The sequence below is a fragment of the Mauremys mutica genome, chromosome 13, assembly GCF_020497125.1.
Source record: "Mauremys mutica isolate MM-2020 ecotype Southern chromosome 13, ASM2049712v1, whole genome shotgun sequence".
Lineage (NCBI taxonomy): Eukaryota > Metazoa > Chordata > Testudines > Geoemydidae > Mauremys > Mauremys mutica.
Genome location: NC_059084.1, coordinates 25,531,249 through 25,553,780, shown reverse-complemented (window position 1 = coordinate 25,553,780; position 22,532 = coordinate 25,531,249). Strand labels below are relative to the sequence as shown.

Genomic DNA, 22,532 nt, shown 5'->3' with positions numbered 1-22,532 from the left:
ACACATCTCCCCGGTTTATTTCAGCTGGGGTGTTGTCTCTGCCGGTGATGACTAGCTTGTGGTTTAGCATGTCATTGCTGCAACTTCTTGTCTTGAACAAGTTCTGTACCAATGTGTCAATCAACAGTTTCTTATTTTCAGTAACTGTCAAGACAACTTTCTGTGGAGGGAATTGTGTATTTTGCACTCAACTCATTCACTCTGCTTGCTTCTGTAGCTCTGCTAGATTTTGTGACACCCTTTGTGCGGAAGTCTTTGTACCTGTCAAAGACAAGATATGCAACATCTACTAACTCGTGTACAGTGTCAACTCTGAAATTGGTCACAAAGTCCTTGAAACAATTTGCTGACCAGTGTAATACCCAAAGAACTGCAGAACTGACAAAGACTATACCAGTGACTTCTTCTGAAGTACACCTCTACCCTGCTATAATGCGACCTGATATAACACGGGTTTGTGTATAGTGCGGTAGCAGTGGGGCTCTGGCAGTGCTTTAAAGGGTCCAGGGCTCCAGCTGCTGCGGGGAGCCCCAGGCCCTTTAAATCCCGCTAAAGACCTGCCACTGCTACCCCGGGGTTGCGGCAGCGGGGCTCGCCGGCAATTTAAAGGACCCGAGCTCGCCGCAGCGGCCGGAGCCTGGAGCTCTTTAAATCACTGCTGGAGCCCTGCTGCCGCTACCCCGGGGCTGCGTCAGCGGGCTTGCCAGTGATTTAAAGGGCCCGGGGCTCTGGCTGCTGTGGGGAGCCCTGGGCCCTTTAAATCACCATCGGAGCCCTGCCGCCCCTACCCTGATATAATGGGGTTTCAGCTATAATGTGGTAGGGATTTTTGGCTCCCCGTGACCGCGTTATAGCGGGGTAGAGGTGTATGTCTAGTTGGCACCTCTGTCTGCGGCTGCTTCTTTAGGTTACACTTAGCCTTGGCAATCCTCATGTCACCAGAGTCACTGCACACTGACGTTGGTACAGGAGCCAACTCATGGTGATGAAATATTCTTGATATCAATCTGTCATGAACTTGCTTATAGGCCTAACATTCTTTAATATATAAGGTTAGTGTCAAATACCTTTGTTGGGTCAACCTATGCATGCTTTTTTGTTACTGCCAGTGTCTCTAGGAGCCTTGCTATTGTGTCATAGAACCCTGTAGGCCAGCTATCCCTATAGGTAGTGATAGCTAGCATGGAAATTAAACAATGAAAAGCATAAACCAAAACAAAAACAAAAGGGGAATGAAGAAAACAGCTGACCATGGGTTTGGTTTATAATCAGTTAAAGTCTATAATTGTCCAACATTTCCAAATTAATTTGCATGAGTGAATATGTAAGAATTTGTTAAGTAAGCATGTTCTGAGAGTACAAGACAAATATATCTTGTGTCTCAGTTGTGGGGGGAAGGAAGGGGTGATATTAGCAGCAAGGCATATGGCTATAACAGGCACTAATAGAGACATATGTGCCTCCCTAGCTAATTATGCTCCATAACAAAACACTAGTGCAAAGTTTCCATGAAAAAGCAACTGAAATTCAATAAAAGCGGTTTCACTGTCACCTAGCTTGGGACTGGGGGGAGGGGGGATAAGTGCTCATATTTCAAACAGCTCAACAGTCACAAGATGGCAGGAGGCAGTTGCTTCTAAATTCAGCACACACACACACACTCTCTCTCTCTCTCTGTATGGGCACTACAATAAGGTACTGCCCAAACCCTGCATTTGGCTACTGGGCTGAAATGGGACAGCAGAGGCCCAGAGCAGAGGCCACGCAGCGTGCCCCAGGTCAGACAGAGAAGGGACTCCAGTGTGGCTGGGCTGCCCTCTATCCTGCCTGCAAGGGGGCGAAGGAGCAGAGTCCTGGGAAGCCCACTGAAGACCTGGCATTTGGGGTGGGGGATGCTGCTGATGCTGCTCTCCCCCGAGACAGAGTGGGGAGGAGGCGCATGCTCAGTTCCGCACCCCCAGTCCGGACCCTGCCTATTGCCACGCTGCCGCCAGCAATCGGAACCCCCCACGGCCGCACCCCGAACTCCACACGGGTCCCGGCTCTCACGTGGAGCAACTCCGGCTCCTCCCTCATCCCCTCGGAGAGGTGCATCCTTGAAGCCCCGCCTCAACCCAGCTCTGCCTCCCATTGGCTTCTTGTCCGTCGGGATACGCCCTCTGCGGGCGGGCCCCTTTGTGACGTCACAATCAGCTGTTTGGACGTTCTAATTTCTGGTCTGGTCTGAGATCAGCAGCAATAACAGAAAATAATAATAATCACCCTGAAGCCAGTGGAGGGAGGGTCCGGCCCCAACAGCAGCCGCCTACAGCTTGCAATGGTGCATATCTTCTGAGAAGAGCAGACACACCACCACCACCTCCTGCATCTTTTTTTTTAATTTCCATTTATAATGTTGTTGATTTTAATTAAAACTACCTCACAGACTGCCTAAAGCTGGTGCTTTACGATATTTAAAAAAATCTTGTGGGTTTCTTGCGGTGTTGTTTACAAAATAATTGCTGACATTAAAGGCAAGGTAAGTGCCATCCTCTGTTCTGAAATGTGGCTGGTTAAATTCAAACTTGAGAGCTATCTCTTTGTACTGCGGGCAGTATTTTTTATATATATTGAGTATGTTGTTTACGTTTTTAAGATCTCTCTCTGCATTGAATGGGTTGGGTGTGTGTTAAAGTCTCGGTGTGAGGGTGTATTAAGATTTAAGAGCCATCTATTTTCTCCTTGGGGTGTGATTTAAGGCCCCTTTGTATTTAGCTGACTGTGTGCAGGCAGGAACATCTCTTTGTGTTTTAGTACGTTGTGTGCATTATGATTTGATGTGGCTGTTGGGTGGGAGAACAGAGCGCATTACTTTGTTGGGGAGACTATTAGCTATGAAGAGAGATTGGTCTTTTGTTGTTTTTATACATCAGCCCTGGCCTGTAGTGACCAGGGTGGAAAAAACAGGGTAATTTGGGATCTGGAGAGAGGCTCTACTTACTTCAACCACACAAGAGTCAGTCTCTCCCCCTCTCTCTCCTTGGCTTGCCAATAATGAGAGGGAGGGGGGACATAATGTCGAGGCAGGTTTGTGAGAGCAAATAGCCCCAGCTAAACCCCAATCCTCCTAACTACCTAAAATGGTGATTTTGCTTGGATATGGTACTAAACAAAAGACATACGAGGTCGCCAAAAATAATGCAGCGGGACTCGGGCTCCGGCTGGTATATTCCTCTTTCCAGCTCCTATGCAGGAGGAGCCATTTGTCTCGACTCCCTTTTGCCCAAGCAGTGGGGTATAAATTAGTGCTGCACACGCAGATACGGGGATGTGAGCAGAGAGCCCGTGTAGCTCATAGCAGGCGAGTGGAAAGTGTACATCATAATTAACGGCAGATCAGAGGGGTGATGTGCTGCGGCTACTGCTTTGGCTCAAGCTGTTTCTCTGAGGCAGAGACATAGGCTTATGCTGAGACGATCCAAATCGGGCCTGTCTGCTCGGCTAATACACTTCTCTCCAGCAGGCGTTTACAGTGAACGGGCAAGGCGAAGTTGGTGCCTGGTTTGTTTCCTGATTGATTTCCCATTTCCTCCCTGCCCCCACCCCAACTCCTTCACTGCAGCGTTAGCATTTCTCGCTTGCACGAACAAGAGAGCGTGAATTGCACCAGATCCGCTCGGGTTTTAGCAACTAAGCCGGCCTAGGGGAGGACAGAGGCTGTCCAGCCCCGGGGCTGGGTGTTTGTCCTACACCATCTACCCTTCTTTGGAAACGGACAGTGGTGCCAAGGAGGGTAGCTCCTGGCTCTCCTCCTCCTCCTCCTCGAAAACATAAATAGGAACAAAGCCCCGGCTCCTGGAAGGGGGGGGATTCCCCCCTCCTCTGCGTCTGCAGAAAAAAACAACTGGTGGCCAGTTGTACCGCTCTAGTCAATACCCCCTTGTCTCTAGTTGTTTGTTTCTCCACCAACGGATTAAGATTAAAGGCGGATCTCTATTCCCATTGGCTCCCTGGGATTGGACGCCTGTGATGACGTACGCGTGATTTGCATATGACATTGAAACGTCAGCCAGGCCAGCCCTCCTCCACAACACATATTGAAGTTGTCCTCTTTTGACCTGTGCTGAGGGAGGTAATGTGCTCAGTGCTGGTCTGCAGCACATTCCTTTGACAGCTTTGTAGGCAAAAGACAGGCGGTAATATTTTTGTCTGTGCCTTACCCAGCAAGGCAAGGTCAGGCTGCTCAGCTGAATAAGGCTGAGCCAGGGGAGGAAATATTAATGCTCACCTTTGCTTTAGGAAGTTATCCGTAGTGGTAGCTGCACTGCTAGCCAGAACTTGGAGGTTAATATCGCTCAGCGAAGCAATAGCTATATATAATTTAGTATTGGCACATGCAGATTAGCAAGCCTAACTTATTTTTTTCATACCATTAAGATGACAAAACGTTCAACTATGCCATAGTACTTGAGTGAAATGAGATACTAGGGCTGGATAAAAATGTTCTACATTAAATAGCCTTTAATACCTAATCAGTAATGCAGATCCCAGATTGCTCCATTAACTAGAAAAAATAAATAGGAAAGTTATTTTAGTGATATGGCTGCTCCATAAATATAGCTAATGGGGGAGGGGAGAGAAAAATACTTAAACACTATTTGCAGCTGCTTGAGTAAGTCAAACTGGAAAACTTTTTTAGATCAAACAACTTTCAAATGCATCCCATGTTAAACTGGTGTAATATCTTTATTACAAGTTATTTGGGCTGGAAATGCTGCCATCGTGAAATGCTAGTTACAGATTTATTTAAGCTAAATCCTGTACATCTTATTACTGAAGTTTTGACTAGTTAGATTTTTAGACCCCGATTCAGCAAAGCACTTAAGTGCATGCATGAAGTCCCATTAACTTCAGTGGGATTTAGGCATAGGCTTAAATGCTCTGCTGAAGGCCCTGGTGTCCTTCATGTTAGGCCTTTAGCAGATTGACAGATGCAAATACGGCACTAGCATGGTGAAGTGTATGCTACAACCCTCTCTGCACTATGGAAGTTTACCAGAACAGCAACAAATCTCACTATTCAGCTGAACTTGTGTTAGACGCACATCGGCCCTACTGCAGGCAAATTCTGGCTGCTGGACCTGTTCTTACCACTTGCTTTTCAGGTGGTTAGAAATGTCAGAAGTCATTAGATCATCATCTACTCTAGGGGCCAGATGTTCATAAGGGCTGAGCAGTCAGCAGCGTCCTTTAAGTCACCTACATTAACTGGGCAGAGCAATGGAAGCTGCGAGATGCTGAGCTTCTGAAAATCTGGCTCTAGTGGGTTCTTAGCAATGGGGAGGGGGAGTCTAGCTTCAGTTCACCAGTGCTAGAACTAGTGGAAGCCCTGGGGTCAGGAGTGGGGGGAATCATTTTGTAAATTTCCCCAGGGTAGACAGAATCTAAGGGGTAGATAGACCCCCCCCCCCACTCAGAGCCCAAACCAAGGCTGATATTTAAGCCTAGGGAAATTAAAGCACTGTCCCTGCTACAAGAAATACCCACCGCTGACCATGCATGTCAATAATGGGTGCAGCTGAACAGGTATTGACCTTGATTTTCTGCAAGCATAGGCAAGGGCATGCTGTGTATCAGAAGCCATGATTAAAATTTGTGTGGGGCTTTGTGTTCTGCCCAGGGTCAGGGGTGAGTTTCACCCTATTCCTTCCCTTCCTTAAAAAGCTCTCATTTTCTACAATACCCACAAACAAAAAACTTGACAATTGTTAGGCCACTGGTGTACTGGGACCACAGCCTATCAAACTGACCAATATTGGCTCAGTGTTTTCCTGTGCTCCCCCATCAGCCAGTCTCCATCTGTTGGATGATATTTAGATTGTAAACTCTTTGGGGCAGGGACTGTCTTTTTGTTCTGTTTGTACAGCACCTCACACAATGGGGACCTGGTTCATGACTAGGGTGCCTCGGTGCTCCAGTAATATAATAATCTAGTTTATAATTCTGCCACATTTAGTCTCAGACGTATTTTAAAAAAACTTCGCCCTTCAATAAGTTTTTCCCTCACTCTTCCCAATAGCAGCAGAAAGACCTGCTTAAAAAAATATCCAATTGTCACAGTAAACATTCCATGGTTTACATCAAAATCTCTGAATATCTGAATGAATGTATGAGATGCCCGCAGTTTTTCTTTGAGGAATAATTTTGCACTAACATCCAGTGCTTTCAGCCAAGAGTAAAGACCTCTGAGTTCTAATAAATTATTTCTTTGGCCCTGATCCTACAATAAGCTCGGCCCAGGCAGATCAACCATGCACCCGCAGAGCCCGAACTGAGCGCTGTGCAGATTCAGGGCTCCAACCCTATGGTGCTCATTGTACGGTTGAGGCCTTTGTATCTTGAAAGTAAAATGTTCCAGATTAGCATTCAGTCTTATGGTTTTGCTAATTTTTATGTAATTGGCCTGTTCATCCCTTGATAAACATATATACAGGTACTCCTATTAATATTGTTACATATCTGCATCAAAAGGAGACCAAGGTGGCTTCCAAAAATCCACATGCTAAAGCTAAACCATGGTGCTTTTGTATATCCCAGCCTGTTGAAACAAAGCCCAGACTTCTGGGTAATGCCTTGAAGTCTACTGTTGACTTTTCTCCACATACAGCCTATAATGTATTTAATTTATCCTCAGTGAAGTGCCACTGATTCTAATCAGGGACAAATTTGACCCGTTGGGTGTTGCTTTCAGCAAAGTTGTTTTCACTGTGAGAGTTGCAGTGTATTTGTATACCTGGGGGTTGTACTTCTCTCAATTTCTCACCCATGAGTGTGAGAACACCCCTGTGCCCATTTCAGTGACAGAACAAAACCTATCAATGTCAGTGAGGTGTTGGGACAGGATTCTTAAAGGGATGCTGCATTTTTTGGGAGAGTGGAACCCCCCCCCCTTTCCTTCTTTCCACCACAAGTTATTCAGAGTGGTTATTTTGTCACCTGAAATAGCTATAAAACCCATGTATGATGTATGTTTGCTTTCTGCATTTCACTCAGCTTGGAGAATGAAACTATAGTTTCATCTTTCTGGTTCTCCCACACAGTGCCAGAGTGCCTTGGTCCACAGTATATGAGCGATCAAAGCAAAAGGAGTCTTCCCTACTGAATGTAAAACTTACTGATAAAACCATTTTTCTTCATATTAGATTTCCCAACTACAGAGCACCTCTTCAGCATTTAATAACTGATAAGGCCCCGAGCCTGAATTCAATCTTCACAGACCGCCTCTTGAGCCCAAGTGACACGCCCCTGGAGTCGATGGCTCTACATCGGTCCTAATACTGCAATTGGCTAACTTTGAGCATCAATTAACATGGACAAAGTTCCCTTTGGGAAATGCATTATTGGATTTAGTTCATTGTTAGTTGGCAGCCACATATCGACACTGGGGTTGATCTGCAGAGATATATAAATAAAATATTGGATTAAATGCACTAACCCAGCCTTGCAAAGCTGCTCTGAAGACTTACGAGCCCAGGAACAAGGTCTGCTCCCCCACCCTTTGCTGTGAAGATTGATGCTAATGAAGATTTTGATATATCACTCATCCTTCCAAAAAACTCATGACTGTCTGGGTGACCACAATGTTGGAAGGCTGCATACAGCTCCTCACCCTATATTTTTCGCTAGAGCAATAAACTTAAAATGTGTATTGCATCCCCTCCAGTGGCTAATAGGATAACAGCCTTACTACTGTTGCCATATAATGGAGTTTTTCCTTAGCTAATAGTGTTTAGAGGTGTGTGCCGTGGTGTCAAAGGTCCCATGCTCAAGTGCTGCTGCTGACCTAACCTGTGGGGGATGCTAGCACGAGCACATCTGTATTTTAAGAGCTATGGGGTTAATATATTTCCAAAAAATATCTGCTTAAGAATCCTGGTCTAGTTAACATCTTGGGATTGTGGCATTTCTTTCATTGCACAGCATTTTTATCACCAAGAATAGGATGATTATAGACACCAAAGGAAGGAATTATTTGTGTTTCTTTTCTGTAGAACTAGCTGAAAATAGCATTTCCCAAGAACATCAGCGGAATGCACTTGATTTGTGCCTCCAATGCAGGATAGTGACGACTGTACGGGATATTCTTAGCTTTGCTTAGGAAGAATGTAGTGTTTGTCGTCAGTCCCTGTCCTACTGTGTAGTATTTATGGAAAGTTTCTGGGATCACGGTGCCATTTTCTGAGTAGTATTACAGCCTGCGATTCTAGTTCTGCTGCCCCTGTTAGCTACAAAGAAACAGACTCCTACTCCTAGCTTCAGCCGCATTCCTATGCATCAGAGCTCTTTGTTGCCATTCCTTTCTCCTCTTCTTTGCTTCTAGGGCTATTTGCAGAGACAGTGATTCACAAAACAAAGCTAATTATGTATGCAGATTATGGGGAAAAATAGTTAAAGCCTTTAAACAAACTCTTATTTGAATCTGTTTAAGTGCTTAAAAATATGGAATGGTTGGACTTTTCAGAAGAGCGATGACAAACTTGACCCTTAAGAAGCAAGTTTATCCTTAAGGGGGTGTCATTTGAAGACTGCCTACTTTCCGCGGTGTGTCTGGCCACTGGGGATTGCTGTAGCAGGGGATAGGTAGCCTCTTGGTGCTGGAAACAGAGGATGGGTCAGGATTCAGAATTCTGACTGGTCTTCTTCCTTCTGTTGGGGCCACTCCAGTTGGCCCACCTTCCTCTGCTGCCGGTTCCAGAATCAGCCTTAAGGGTAGGGGCCAACCTGGGGAAAAGGCAGTACTGACTGGAGAACAACCTATACAAAACCTTGGAAAATTCTGCATGGGATTAGGGGAGTGGGAGGTGGAGAGGAAAAAAACCCAGAGGAATTTATAATCCAAGTGTCAGCCAGAATATTGTACCACAGTGACTACTTGCTTGCTCGTATGCAGAACTGGGTGTTCCTTCCGCAAACAGCGAGTTGCTGCTCTGGGGCTTGAGGTTGATGTCTTGCAGATGGCAACTTGTATCACACAGAACTTGGTGGCACCAGCCACATCTGTGTTTGATTTTTTTTCCTGTCTCTCCAGCCCAAACAAAACAAAGCTTTTGTCCATTCATGCAGCACAGTGTAGTCCCCTAGCTGTCAGACTGTGAGCAGATGTCCCCTACCCAGGGTCATCCATAGATAGTCTGAACTGTCACTCCATGGCTAGCTTCCTTTGCAGCTCCGAAGGGGGAGTAGATCTATGTACAGTCCCTAGACCCTACGTCATACCAGGACTAGGGTGACGAGATGTCCCGATTTTATAGGGACAGTCCCAATTTTTGGGTCTTTTTCTTATATAGGTTCCTATTACCCCCATCCCCGTCCTGATTTTTCACATTTGCTGTCTGGTCATCCAGGACACTTTGCTCCTAGACTCGAGGAAGTGATGCACAGGCAGGGCCAAGGCCAGACCGTGCTCACCTAGCCAAGTGATGGGATGCTGTCCCAAGTGTACAGGAGTCTGCAAACCTGTGCAAAGCAGCTGTGGGGTTCTGTTAAGAGGGAAGAGTTTGTGGGGAGTTTATCACTGTCTTTTACACTGTGCTAAACACTAGAACTGGTTGGAAAGAATAGTGGGGGGAGGGAGGGAGAAGAGTCTTTCCCTGTGGAAAAAGTTTGACTTGTTTTTTTTCCCCCAATCAAAAGTCAAAAATTGGAACTGTCCATTTAGGAATTGCCATCATAGTGCCTCATGGAAGTTGTAGTTCACGCTCCCATTCTCCTCTGTATGCTGGCCTCAGTGATATGACTGCATCTCCCATGCTGCGCCATTGTGTCCCCTTTTAGAGAAGATTCCACACCCCCACCTTTAATTTCAGTTAGATGGATGTAGGTTTTGTAGTTGCCAAATGCTGTTAAACCATAGAATCTCAGGGTTGGAAGGGACCTCAGGAGGTCATCTAGTCCAACCCCCTGCTCAAAGCAGGACCAAACCCAACTAAATCATCCCAGCCAGGGCTTTGTCAAGCCTGACCTTAAAAACCTCTAAGGAAGGAGATTCCACCACCTCCCTAGGTAACCCATTCCAGTTCTTCACCACCCTACTAGTGAAAAAGTTTTTCCTAATGTCCAACCTAAACCTCCCATGTTGTACCCCAGAATTGGCTGCATTTCACTGGTGGGTGCAATGATTCCTGCCTATCTACTTGGAGACAAGAGACTGTCATTACTCTGAACACTGGAATGGACAAAGCATTTAAGACCATCTACATTACAAGAACTGACTCCAGGGACAGTCTTAGATGCAACTTAGTGTAGACAGGACCCAGCAGTGTTTCCATGACTGGGTTAAAAACCCAGGAAGTCCAAGGCTTAGATCTCATTATGGAGAGCAGTAAGGGCCCCTCACTCCCATCTACATTATTTTTAACCAGGGGCCCTAGATTTTTTCTGTAAGTGGGGCCAAGCTTTTTTAAAATCCAGATAAATGATTGACAGACAAAGCAATTCTTTAACTACTTTAGCACAGGCCTTTTTACTTCCCTGCATGCTGCTGCAATCAGTGGCTGTACCATTGCAAACAATGGATTGGCGGAACATTTCTAGGAGACAGAGAAGCAGTGTGTCTGCTCCTTTGCTGGAGGCACTGCAGATGTGAGGGGGCAATTGGTGGGTTACTCTCTAGCCATGAAGACAGCTGCTAGCTGCCCACAAGCCTTGGCAAATGCTGAGTTCATCCCCTAGGAAGGGAATGTTTTCTGTGAATGGCTGGGTGGTTTATGGCACAACGTACTAATCATGTTGGACAAGAGCCAGTGATTGTAGGGCATGGGGAAACAGCCCGATCCTGCCTCCCTCAGAGTCTTACCATTGTCTTTAGTGGGAGTGGGATCATGGCCCATGTTAAGATCAAAGGTCATGCCAGCCCCTGTAGAGAGCTCTCTCTACTACAGATGCAGAAATAGCAGTTTTCAGACCAAAGTGCATTTCACAAGCTATCCATACAGGACTCTCCCCCAGCTCTGAAATGCAGCTGCCTCTAGGATGAAGGGCAGCAGTCAGCGGGCTACAGTCGTGCAAGTAGAATTCAATTCTTACTGGTATGCTGCCCCAGCATGGGGGAGAGGGGACGTGACTTCCCCATATGATCCCACCCCAGGGTCCCATGCTCTCCCCCTCCCATGTTACCTGGGGTGTTGGGCGCTCCCAGTGGGTGGACATGGCACAGCTGCTGTGTGGGCTGCTAAGAGAAGAGGAGGGCTTGCTCTTGGGAACAATAGCCGGCTCACAGAGACACACCTGCTTTGGGAATTGCCAGCAGAAGAGCTTCAAACCAGCTCCTTCTGACAACAGAGAATGCTTTTTTCAGCCACACTGGCAACCGAGCCCCACGCCAGCAGCTCCTCTGGCACGGCTGTATTGCCCCCAGCCCTTCCACGCAGCTGCATCTCCTGGGTCCTGTCCGGGGTCCGTGCAGCAGCTCCGCCAGAGGACAGTGTTGGGGAGGGGGGGGAAGAGAATGAGGGTAGGGGCAGTACAGCTGCACCAGAGGAGCTGCCAGCGTGGGGTTCTGCTCCTTCTGCCGCTGCGGTTCCCAGGATTGCCCTGAACTGCGGGGCTCTCCTGGGACCTGAAGGGGTGAAAGGAGCAGAACGTGGGACTGGTGGGTAGCCCCATGCCGACAGCTCCCCTGGTGTGGCTGTACCACCCCCTAGCCTCACGTGCCCCCCCCAGCACTGTCCTCCGGCAGGGCCACTGTACACACCCTGGACAGGAGACACAGGCACACAGCTGCATGGAAGGGCTGGGGGCAGTACAGCCGCACCGGAGGAGCTGCTGGCGTGGGGCCGCCCGGCTGCCCCATCTTCTGCTCCTCCTGTGTCTTTCTGGTGCGCTGTACTGGCTATAAATAGCTTATTTGTCCAGCGAACTTTACCGCCCTACTTGCGCCACTGGGGGGCAGTACCAGCAAAAGTGCTAGAATCACATGACACAAACATGCCCGGAAGTGTCCTTCACTAAGGATGACCCGTGTGCATTCTTTGAATGACCGTGTGCCTTGAATGACCGAGCTAGGCATCAGCTATGCCTGATGTTGCAACAGGAGTAGAACAAACATTTTGGCCAAGGACATCCAGGCAACCCTATCTCTTATGAAAGGTCTTTCAGGCCCTTATCTCTCTGTGCAGGAGAGATAAGGACCTCAGTTTGAGCTTTCACTTAAGGGATCATCAACTAGATGGAATTCAGTTTCTCTGCCTTGGAAGGCTGTAGGCCTGAACTGCCTCTGAAAGCCCAAACGTGAGATTCCAGAGTGTGTAGACATTTCAAACCTGATCCCTAGGCAACTGAGCCCTCCCCAAGTCATTCTGCATTATCTTGTAGGACATCCCCTGGATTACACTATGTAAGATTGGCAGGCCACTTAGGAGGTCTTCACATAAAGAGGAACCTGTTGCTGTAAGTGCCTTTTGTTAACGACTTCCCCCTTCCATTCATTGTGGAGGTTCATAGATGGGCGTAGGGAGCAGGAAATGGAGCTGGTTTTGAAAGGAACTGGCTCACCCCTAAAGTAGTAACTAGTCTGCTAACGGTGGGCCTGTTTTCACTGCAGAAGTAACCCTGATGGCTGGCACCTGGTTAACTGAGTTTAGGTGTGAGCAGCCACACTGCAAAGTCCTACCCCGGTTACCAGTACTGCACTCCCCCATGTGTTACTAGGACTCCTGGGGGCAGGGCTGATGAAAGGGGGACAACTGTCTAGGGCCCCAAGCTAAGCCACCCCCCAAAACATCTAAGTCTGTGTAAATAAAGTGCAGCGGGGGAAGTGGGCCCCAGCTTTCTCTCAATGGGCCTGCCTGGGGGCATATCCCATGAGTCTTTGCATTGCAGTAAGCTCAGCAGCTGAGTTCCTGGTGAACTGTCAGATAACTAGCCTGTTCGTCTGGGCCCAAGTGGAATTATGGGAAGGCTCTGGAGGACTATCAGAACTTGAGTGATTTAGTTTGTGTCCTCAATGCAAAGTGAAAGCTCCAGCTGGGGCAAAAGCACCACCAAATCTGTGTGCGAGGGTGGCATGTGGGGCAGGAGGAGGGCTCAGCAGCAACTCCCAGGTTTACTATGCAGTGCAAACAAACCTTGTGTGTGTAGAAGTGGCCGTACTAGTGCCCCATCTTCTCTCCTTGTCTTTATTTTGCTTTAGGTTCGGGTAGTTGTAACAAACCAGATGGTTCTAGTCCTTCAGGCAAGGAGTGGAGACCTACTCACCAAAGGGGATTCCCTGACTCCATGGGGGAAAGGCACAAGTTGGAGGACTTAAGTGTTCAACTCTAGCTTGGAAAATCAGAGTTAGGTGCAGCACTCAGAACCCCCTCCACCAGGTGTGTAGCCAGGGTTTTTAAGGGCCCCTTTACAGACAAACTGAGGAGACAATGTGCAGCTCTCTTTAGCATCTGGTGATTCAGAATAAAACACTTGGTGAGGGAGTGAGGCGGGGCACTGTCACTTTAAGACGCACGTTACTGTTATCCCACCTTCCCAAAAGGGGGAACCAGTCGATAGCAATTTCTGAGGGTATTGTTTAGTTGGTGTCAGAATGGGGAGGTTCCATATGAATAAGCCAAAGGCCTCCCTATTGCTATGAGCCCGGCCTGGTGACTGTCCTCACATAGCCCCTTTTTTCATGCTAGCAAGACCCCTGTCAAGCCAGTATACAATTAACACCATGGGGGCCACTTCATCAGCTGGGTGTAAGTCAGGAGAGCTCCACTGAAGTCAGTGGCACTACACTGATTTGCAGCAGCTGGAGATTTGGCCCAGAGTCTGTATTCCCATTAGTAAGAGCCCCTTGTGCCCTTACTGAAATCTGTCTTGCACTGGACACACCGACTGGGTCGTTGTTCCAGGATTGCCTACACAGGTTTGTTATTGTAGGGTTGCTCAGGCCGAGCACTGGGCTACTGTTCATTATTAAACACTTGTGAAGACATCGGTCCGTGGCCTTTGATAACAGATAAGAAAAAGCAATTTTGGGGCCTACTAGACCCAATTGTAGCTGCCTGACTGGTAAAGGAAATAGCTTCAGGAATATAGAGCCTTGGACAGTAGCTAAAGCAGGGGTTTGAGAGCCAAGAATTTTAGTTTCAGGCACTGCCAAACTCACTGTGTAACTTTGGACATCCAACTTATCTGTGCCTCATTCCCCCCTTTACCACCTGAGAAATAGGGATACCACTTCCCTGCTTGGACGAAGGTTAAGCATCAGTTAAAGTCTAGACTCTAGAGTGTTTTATCTTAAAACTATATATAATTTCCATTATACACTCTGATGGCCTAGTTTATAACTCAGCCCTAAAATTCACACAGGCAAGAAACTTGCTGTCTTGGGGGGCAAATCTGTGAGCAAGGTGCAGACTTTAGAGCAACAAAAGAGAAGGTCTGTGCTTTGAAACACTCCTCCATTCTAGGATCGCAGCTAACTCCTGGGTTCTTTAAACCAGAATGCTTTGGGCTACTAGTCTGGTGTTTCCAGAGAGGGTATGTAGAGCTGTGTTGCTTCTTACAAAAACCGGGATAAGAGTCCCCCTTCACCATGGTATCCAAGTGCATTTCATTTTTTATTCCAGCAGTGGACTTGTTTTAGATGCATTTCACATCACAGCAAATTATAAGACAAGAGACTGCCTCCTACTTTAGGCCCCGATTCAGCAATGTACGTAAGCACATGCTTAGCTCTAAGAACATGCTTAAGTCGATCCCTATTTAGCAAAACACTTCAGCCCACGTTTAAGTTCTGCTGAAGCCAATGCTCATGTGTCAGTGCTTTGCTGAAGTAGGGCCCTTGTAAATTAACTGGAAGGGAACCACCAGCCTCCTCCTCTTTACAGGCTCCACCTGGCTCTCCACTCCCCTCTTCCTCTTGCAGGGCCAGTTAGTTTTCAGTAGATTGCAGAATGGGCCAGACATTAAGTTTGTATGTTGTTCTGCAGCAAACATCAATTAAAAAAAAAACCAAAACCCTATGGCTGCAATTCAGTATGGGACAACTGCCAAGGGAAGTCCATGTGTAGGCCTAAAATATTGTCAGTGACCTTATAACTTAGGCCACTTTCACAAGCAGTGTAATTTAAGGACACAGCAACGAGCTTGGCCCTGGTGTCCCTTGTTATCAACCAAATTCAACCCAGGTGTAACACCTCTGAAATGGAGTTGCACCAGGGATCAATTTGGACTTATACATATAAGTATGTACAAACACTATGTTGTTTAACAGTGAAGGCAGATCAAGATAAACAGCCAGCAACATAAGCAGAAAAGAACCTAAGCAACCAACAGTTACGTTCTGTTGTATAGTCTACAAAACACCTAACCTGTGGCAATTTATAGGATGCTTATGACCAGGTCCTCATCCTACTTATAACAACTGAGGATCTGGCCTATAACCCTTAACCAAGCCTTTCAACATATTTGTTTTAGATCTCCTTCCCTCCTGATCTGTTTGGTGAATGAGAAGGAAAAATCTTAAGATTTAGAGAGCAATTTAATTGGACTATGAGAGAGAGAGAGGGAGAGTCACACACACACACACACACCCCAACTTGAGTTGCCAATCCTACAGGATTGTCCTGGAGTCTCCAGGAATGAAAGATCATCATGTGATGAAGCCTCCAGGAATACATCCAACCTAAATTGGCAACCCTGTGTGTCGCATCAGGCCACAGATTGGGCTGTGTTGGTCCTAAACTTTCTGTACAACTTGCTCACATGACAGATGTTGTGCAAAGAGACACGATAGAGTTCCTGTGCTGTATTGCTAGAAGGCAGCACACAGTTCCATGGTCAAATTCAACTGACTTGTGCTCTTGGCAACATGTGCATTTAGCAAATGTAGACACATTCATGAGCATTCAGATGACTTGCTGATGGAATCTAGTACCTGCCATGCTGTAAAGGGGAGCCACCTGCATTAAGATATTGTAACAAAACCATGGCAACTCAGGAATGATCAATTAGATCTTCCAATGCTGTTGTTGATGGGACCTCAGATCCTCCTGCTCCAAAAGCACAGCCCCCCACGGTGACTCTCTATTAGTGTAGGGCCTCTGACACACGGCTGATCTGTTCTGATTCCATCCATCAGAAATCATCAGGGCACATATACACTAGCCAGTTAAAGCAGTACACTTTAAAAAAAAAAAGATTGCTGGATCTGCAGAGAAATTAGAGCAATTTATGGGCTTATTTATGAAGTGGGTTCACAGAAGCCAATATAAACTCCCAGAGGGCCCCTATATCATGGCAACAGTGGCTCTCATGCACTAGGAACCATTTAGCTTAGTGCAATTTGAAATGGATACAAGGGCTCAGATCTGCCAATATCTAAAGCTCTTCCTTCCGTCAGAGAAAGTAGATCTGCCCAACAATCCCAACTCCGTGCCCCAGAGGAAAGTGAAAACCATTGTGCTTGGGGTGGGGAGGGGAAAATCCTTCCTGACCTCAGATTCAGTAGGGCAGATTCCCTGAGCTCGCCACAGCCTCGCTTTGAGCTCTGCCCCACCTAGAGCCAGCACTCTTCCTTCACACCCGCTTTGAAAGTATCTAGCAGGCGTAGGACTCACACTCATAATTAACAGTCATTGCTGTAGGGCCCAGAGGCTGCTGGGATCAGGGCCTTACACACTGCACAGGCAGGTAACGTAGCCCTGCCTGAAGAGCAGACTAATTAAGTGCCTGCTGCCACAGACATGAGCGCGCACACCCCTACCTCAGCTCTTGGGAACAAAGTGATGTTTGCTCTGATTCAAATTCCTGTTGTAACTTTTGCCCTTCTTAGTAGCAGTATATTTATGTAGTTTGCCTGCAACGCTAGTGCCATCTAGGAGGGGGATGCTGATGAAACAAGCTGCACTTAAGTCTGCAGGGCAGACCAAGCCTTATGTCGGTATAACTACGTTCACCCCCCAAGGGACGCAGCTATTCTGACTGAACTCCTGACGTAGGCAGCAGTACGTCGCCAGGTGGGTGCCGCCCATTGACATAGCTATCGCCACTCAGGGAGGTGGAGCACCTACACCGCTGGGAGAAGCATTAGACAGAGTCATCACCAAGTGCCGCTGCAGTGTGTATGTGTAAACAAGCCCTCAGGCAGGGTTGGATTAAAGCAATCTGGCATCCTAGGCACATCCCTGGCCACACCCCTGTTTTGGCTCCTACTCACAAGCCACCTGATGGGTTGGTGGGCTGGGGTGGGCAGGTTGCCACATCATCTCCTCTGGGGGCACACTGTCTCCCTGGACCACCCAGGCTTCAGGGAGTTGGGATCTGTCCTGAAGGAGGGAGAATTTATGCCCCAGCCACCCAGAGGCCTGTGTGGTGTGAGAGGGCCCCAGCCAATACCAACCTAGCAGAGCCAGGATGGAGTGGTGACAACAAGGGAAAAAACCCAACACCACTCATCTCATTCTCTGCTGGGGCAGCATTGGTAGGCTCTCCTTAGAGCACCTCCTCTGGAATCAACACAGTGGAGGCACATAGGGTAGGACACACCTCAGAGCTTTTTTCCAGGCTTCCTGCAAAATCAAGCAGGCAGCTCTGCATCAGTTATGCTCAGGTTGTGTTTTCAGGCTTGTCTTTGCCTCCATGAGGACTAGCTGGGAGTCAGACATTGCCTAACTCCATGGCACTCCACATGGCCTTGTGCCTCAACCCAGCTCTGCATGAAGGAGCTGGACAGGGAATAGTAAGTCTGAGAACAGTGATCTGCTAACTACAGACTTCCCTATGCCTGGTGGGCAAGATGCTTCCAGGCTGTGTCCTTGGTCCACTCAGCCACCCTTCCACTCTGGCAGGGCCTCCTTTACTTTGCTGGCTGCTGTAGCCACTGCACGTGAAGAAGCCACTGCTCCTTTCCCTGAGTGTGTGGATGTGGAACCATGCTGAGAAGCAGCCAGGAGCCACCGAGGAAAGAGCCAAAGAAGGTGAAAGCGTGAGGAGAGGTGACTAGATGGGAAAGACTGAGGGGAAGAGAATGAGACATTTTCAGGGGAGGTTCTGGAGAAAGATGCACTTCCTCTTTCCCTGCACTAAGTTGGATGGAGGGAAAGAGACAGGAGTGAAAGAAAACCAAACACTAGCTACTGAAAGTAGTGCAGGAAGAACACACTGTGGTAGGAGCAGAAGGAAGGAGTGGGGTGAAGGCTGGGAAAGCAGGTATAATGCAGGGCAGAGTAAGCTCAGTTTAAAACAAATTATTCAATCGACACTCAGCAATGTGACATTAGACCCAGGGCACGCAGAACTGCAGACAGCGTACGGTGCTATCTGCCTCTGGAGCGTAGCAGATTGGACGAATGGCACGTTACAAAAACAAGAGTCCAGGGAGCAGCTTACAAGCTTTATTTCCCCTCCCTCCTACACCCGCAACTTACTAAAATACCCTGGCTGGGCTGCTTGGACCTGTCTGTGTCCCATGGCCTCACTATGGAGCTGGCAGCTGCCCCTCTGATCTCCTGACTGGAAGCAGGAGTGCTACAGGCCTGTCCCAAGAAGGGGAGAGACCTCTTGTTAAGTCTCTTTTGGGGCCTGACCCTTTGGCCATTGACTTTGTGGGGCCAGTGAGAGGGCACCGGGGTGTAATCAGAGGCGGAGTTCTAGACACTCTCCCCCACATGCCCACTGCAGAACCACTATGGGGAGACCCTGTAAGAACAGGCAAAGGGTGCTGGATTTCTCCACCACTCTGGCTGGAAGGAGCCAGTCTCACGAACAAGCTGGATTCATAGGTGTCCAGCGTCAGTCTAGTCCGCTTACAAGAGTGGAGGCCTCACAAGCCAAAATGCAACCGGTTGGTCTTATTTCCAGCCTGAGCAGCTTGGCATGTTCCCTTTCAAGGGCTGGTTATGTGCCAGCTCTGAAGTCCATAGGAGCCCACCATGAGCCCAGCCTCTGTCCTCTGCATCAGGTCAGAATGGGTCAGTTCCTTGCCTCTCGTGGAAATGGCTTCCCCTTCTCTCCCAGTCTGTGGGAGAGCCACGTTTAGCTGCATCCCACTCTGCTTGGGAAGTGGAAAGCCAAGGCCTCCATATAGCATGAACCACAGATCTTATTCCAACCCTTCCTATACCCTTCAGAGGAGCTCTGTGCTCCAGACAGCTGCCAACTGCATTGCCCATGTTTGCTGCTTACAGCTCAGTCCACACCGTGGCATGAACACAGCTCCTCCCTCCATCGCCTTTTCCAGGGTCACTAAGTGATGGTGTCAAGAGGGAGTTGCTGACTGACTAGGGACTTAAAATCCTTCACTGCCCTTAATAAGGGCTCAGCTGGGCTTGTTGCAAGCAGTTGTCACAGGCTGGGATTGAGCAGGTTTTAAAGAGACTCAGGCACAGGGAAGTCATTTCACTCACCAACATTCTTTCCTCCTAGCCCCCTCATTGCTGTTCTGAGCCATCAACAACTCAGTCACTTCTGATCCAGAACAATGCTCTGCAGCTCTCTGGTGACATCCAGCTTCAGACATGGGGGGCTGGGGAGGATTCACCCCAGGGCAGTGGGCCCATACGAGCAACTGCTTACCCCCTGCCCCATGTTGAGGCCTGCTCTGGGGCAGGTTTCACCCTTGAGAGGGAGGTCACTTCTCCCCCCCCTTTACAGATGGGGATACATGGTGGGGGGGAATGCCAATATTTTCAGAAGTGGCCATTGATTTGGGGCACCTGAGTTCCTGAGTGCTCAGCCTGTGCCCCCTTGGAGGTGGTTTGCAGAGCTATGGAGCACCCATAACTCCGCTTGAAGTCAGTGGGAGCTAAAGGTACTGAGAACCTCTGCAAATCAGGCCCAAAGTGTGTCTTAACACCCAACAGCTGAGCTGCTCCCCCAGAATCTCACCCCCTTGGGAGGACTCAGCACTAAGTGATTTGCCCCAGGCTGCACAGAACCCAGCTCTGCTGACTCATGGACCAATGTGTTAACTGCTGAACCATTCTTCATCTGCTCTCCCTGGAGCCCCTGCCCAGTTCACCTACTGATACCATGGGCCTCTGTATGTTGTTGTTATGATTGCTTCCCTCACAGTGCTGCACTCGCTGGGCATCCATTATGACCCCTCACGTTCATATAAAGCACCAGCAGACACTGGCCTGAAGGATTTAAGAGGCAGGAGATGGCTCACTGTAAATGAGAAAGTGGTTCTCTTAGGGCTGAATCTTGCCATTGTGCCATGGAAACCCTACAAAGGCAGCAAGAGTTTGTGGGATCAGCCACCAGTGATGGGGAAAGCCAGGAAAACACCCATTCAGGGACATCTGGGTCAAGTATTAATCTATTTCTGAACGGTTGCCAGAGTGAGATTGTGGTTCTTCCATTGGCCTGGGAATGAGAGCTGGGTTCTCTAGTGCTAAGTCCCTGTACGAAGCTGGGTTGGCACTTTCTGTCTAGGCCTCACAATCCCCTTTTATAGGCTTGATAGATGCACACTTCTGAAGGGCTGCACGGTCTGTGTGTGAAGAGTAAACTCGTAGAGTGCTAATACTGGGGCTGATCCTGCAGCATGAGCTCATGGGAGTAATCCTGTAAATGTCATGGGCCTATTCTGGCTAGAGCTCCATGTGAGGAACGGTCTATGGATTCTCCTCCTCTCAGTACGTGGAGGGACTCCACAATTTAAATGAGACACTGTAATGGTTTGTAAGGTGCAGAGAGGGCTGCTACAGGAACTCTAACAGGGACAGCTTGAGTGCATGTGTATGGAGATCAGGAACTAAGGTAGAATAAAGCAGGTGATGGTTGGAGGTACCAGCAGCTCTGTAGAGGAGAGCAAATGGCCCTCTTCTTATAGGGAGAATGGCATCGTTACCGGAGTGAGGTGACCCTCCCTCTTCCCTAGCTCTACAACCCCCGCTTATCAAATTCTGTAAGACTGCACGCCCCACTTTTTTCCTAATTGAAAGCTGACTTTCACCCATCTCTCGTGTCCTCGCCATGTCTCCAGCATAGCAGTTCCCATCAAGGTGTTTACACGCCAGATTGATTAGCTTTGATGCTGCCAGTTACATGGTGTTCTCCAGCCTTTCATAAGCAACGGAGCAAGTCATTCAAGTGCTCCGTTGTGCTAGTTAACTAGACTGTGCTTAAGCAGTGCCCCTATCTTGAGACCAGACCTGAAGGGCACTCATAGCCAGTGAATGGAAAGCTTCCTAAATGCTTTTTTAAAATAGTTCAATGCAAGAAAAAGTTCAGCTTTACTGCAGCACCAGGGATCAAGTGCTCCACGGTCAGCAGTTCAGGTGGTTCACATGACTACATTGTGCCTCTGCAGTGTTTTCTTTTCCACTGCATTAAGTGTGAGCTGTGAGGTGTCTATCATGTTATTAAACAGAATGAGGTTTAAAGCCCTAAATTTACAGAAGGCTGAACGGCATCATTTGTGTTGACACAAAACATGCTCCACCAGCGAAGTGTCAGGTGGCTTTATACCCTCAATGAGTTTATAGACAAAAGGCCACAAACAAGGATGCCAGACCTTAGCCTTCCCAAGGAATGTAGCCCAGAGCCTATGGCAGGGGTCAGGGCAGAGTTAAGGGCCAATCTATACTCTAAAGTGGAACCATGTCATAACCAGAGAAACCATATTGTAACTGGCTCCCCCAGAGCAATTACATCTACACTGGAGATTGGTACTACCAGGGCACAACAGGCCTTTGCAGCAGATAAGAGGAAGCAGAGTGCAGTGGGCTAAATCCTGGCCCATGGCTCCATCCCCATTGGGCACACAGGGGGGATGGAAAGTGGCCCTAATCTAGGGTGACCAGATGTCCCAATTTTATAGGGACAGTCCCGATTTTGGGGTCTTTTTCTTATATAGGATCCTATTACCCCCCACCCCCTGTCCCGATTTTTCACACTTGCTGTCTGGTCACCCTACCCTAATCGGACAGCTGGGCCTTCATAAGAACAACCACACTGGGTCAGACCAAAGGTCCATCTAGCCCAGTATCCTGTCTTCTGACAGTGGCCAATGCCAGGTGCCCTAGAGGGAATGAACAGAACAGGCAATCATCAAGTGATCCATGCCCTGTGGCCCATTCCCAGCTTCTGGCAAACAGAGGCTAGGGACACCATCCCTGCCCATCCTGGCTCTCCATTGATGGACCTATCTGCCACGAACTTATCTAGATCTTTTTTGAACCCTGTTATAGTCTTGGCCTTCACAACATCCTCTGGCAAGGAGTTCCACAGGTTGACTGTGCCTTGTGTGGAAAAAAAATACTTCCTTTTTGTTGTTTTAAACCTACTGCCTATTAATTTCATTTGGTGACCCCTAGTTCTTGCATTATGAGAAGGAGTAAATAACACTTCCTTATTTACTTTCTCCTCGGTCATGATTTTATAGACCTCTATCATATTCCCCCTTAGTCTTCTCTTTTCCAAGCTGAAAAGTCTCAGTTTTATTAATCTCTCCTCATACAGCAGCCATTCCATATCCCTAATCATTTTGTTGCCCTTTTCTGGACCTTTTCCAATTTCAATACATCTTTTTTTAGATGTACGCCCACATCTTGAATACTGCG

At 48.0% G+C, this 22,532-nt stretch overlaps 1 protein-coding gene across 1 annotated transcript in view; it reads left to right on the top strand.

The window, feature by feature from the left end:
• The first annotated feature begins 2,215 nt into the window (after nucleotides 1-2,215).
• TP53INP2 (tumor protein p53 inducible nuclear protein 2) overlaps nucleotides 2,216-22,532 on the top strand; it is a 59,864-nt gene continuing 39,547 nt past the window's right edge. The window contains exon 1 of the mRNA XM_044986511.1: nucleotides 2,216-2,518. The gene's annotated coding sequence lies outside the window, so the exon portion shown is untranslated. The remainder of the gene's footprint in view (nucleotides 2,519-22,532) is intronic.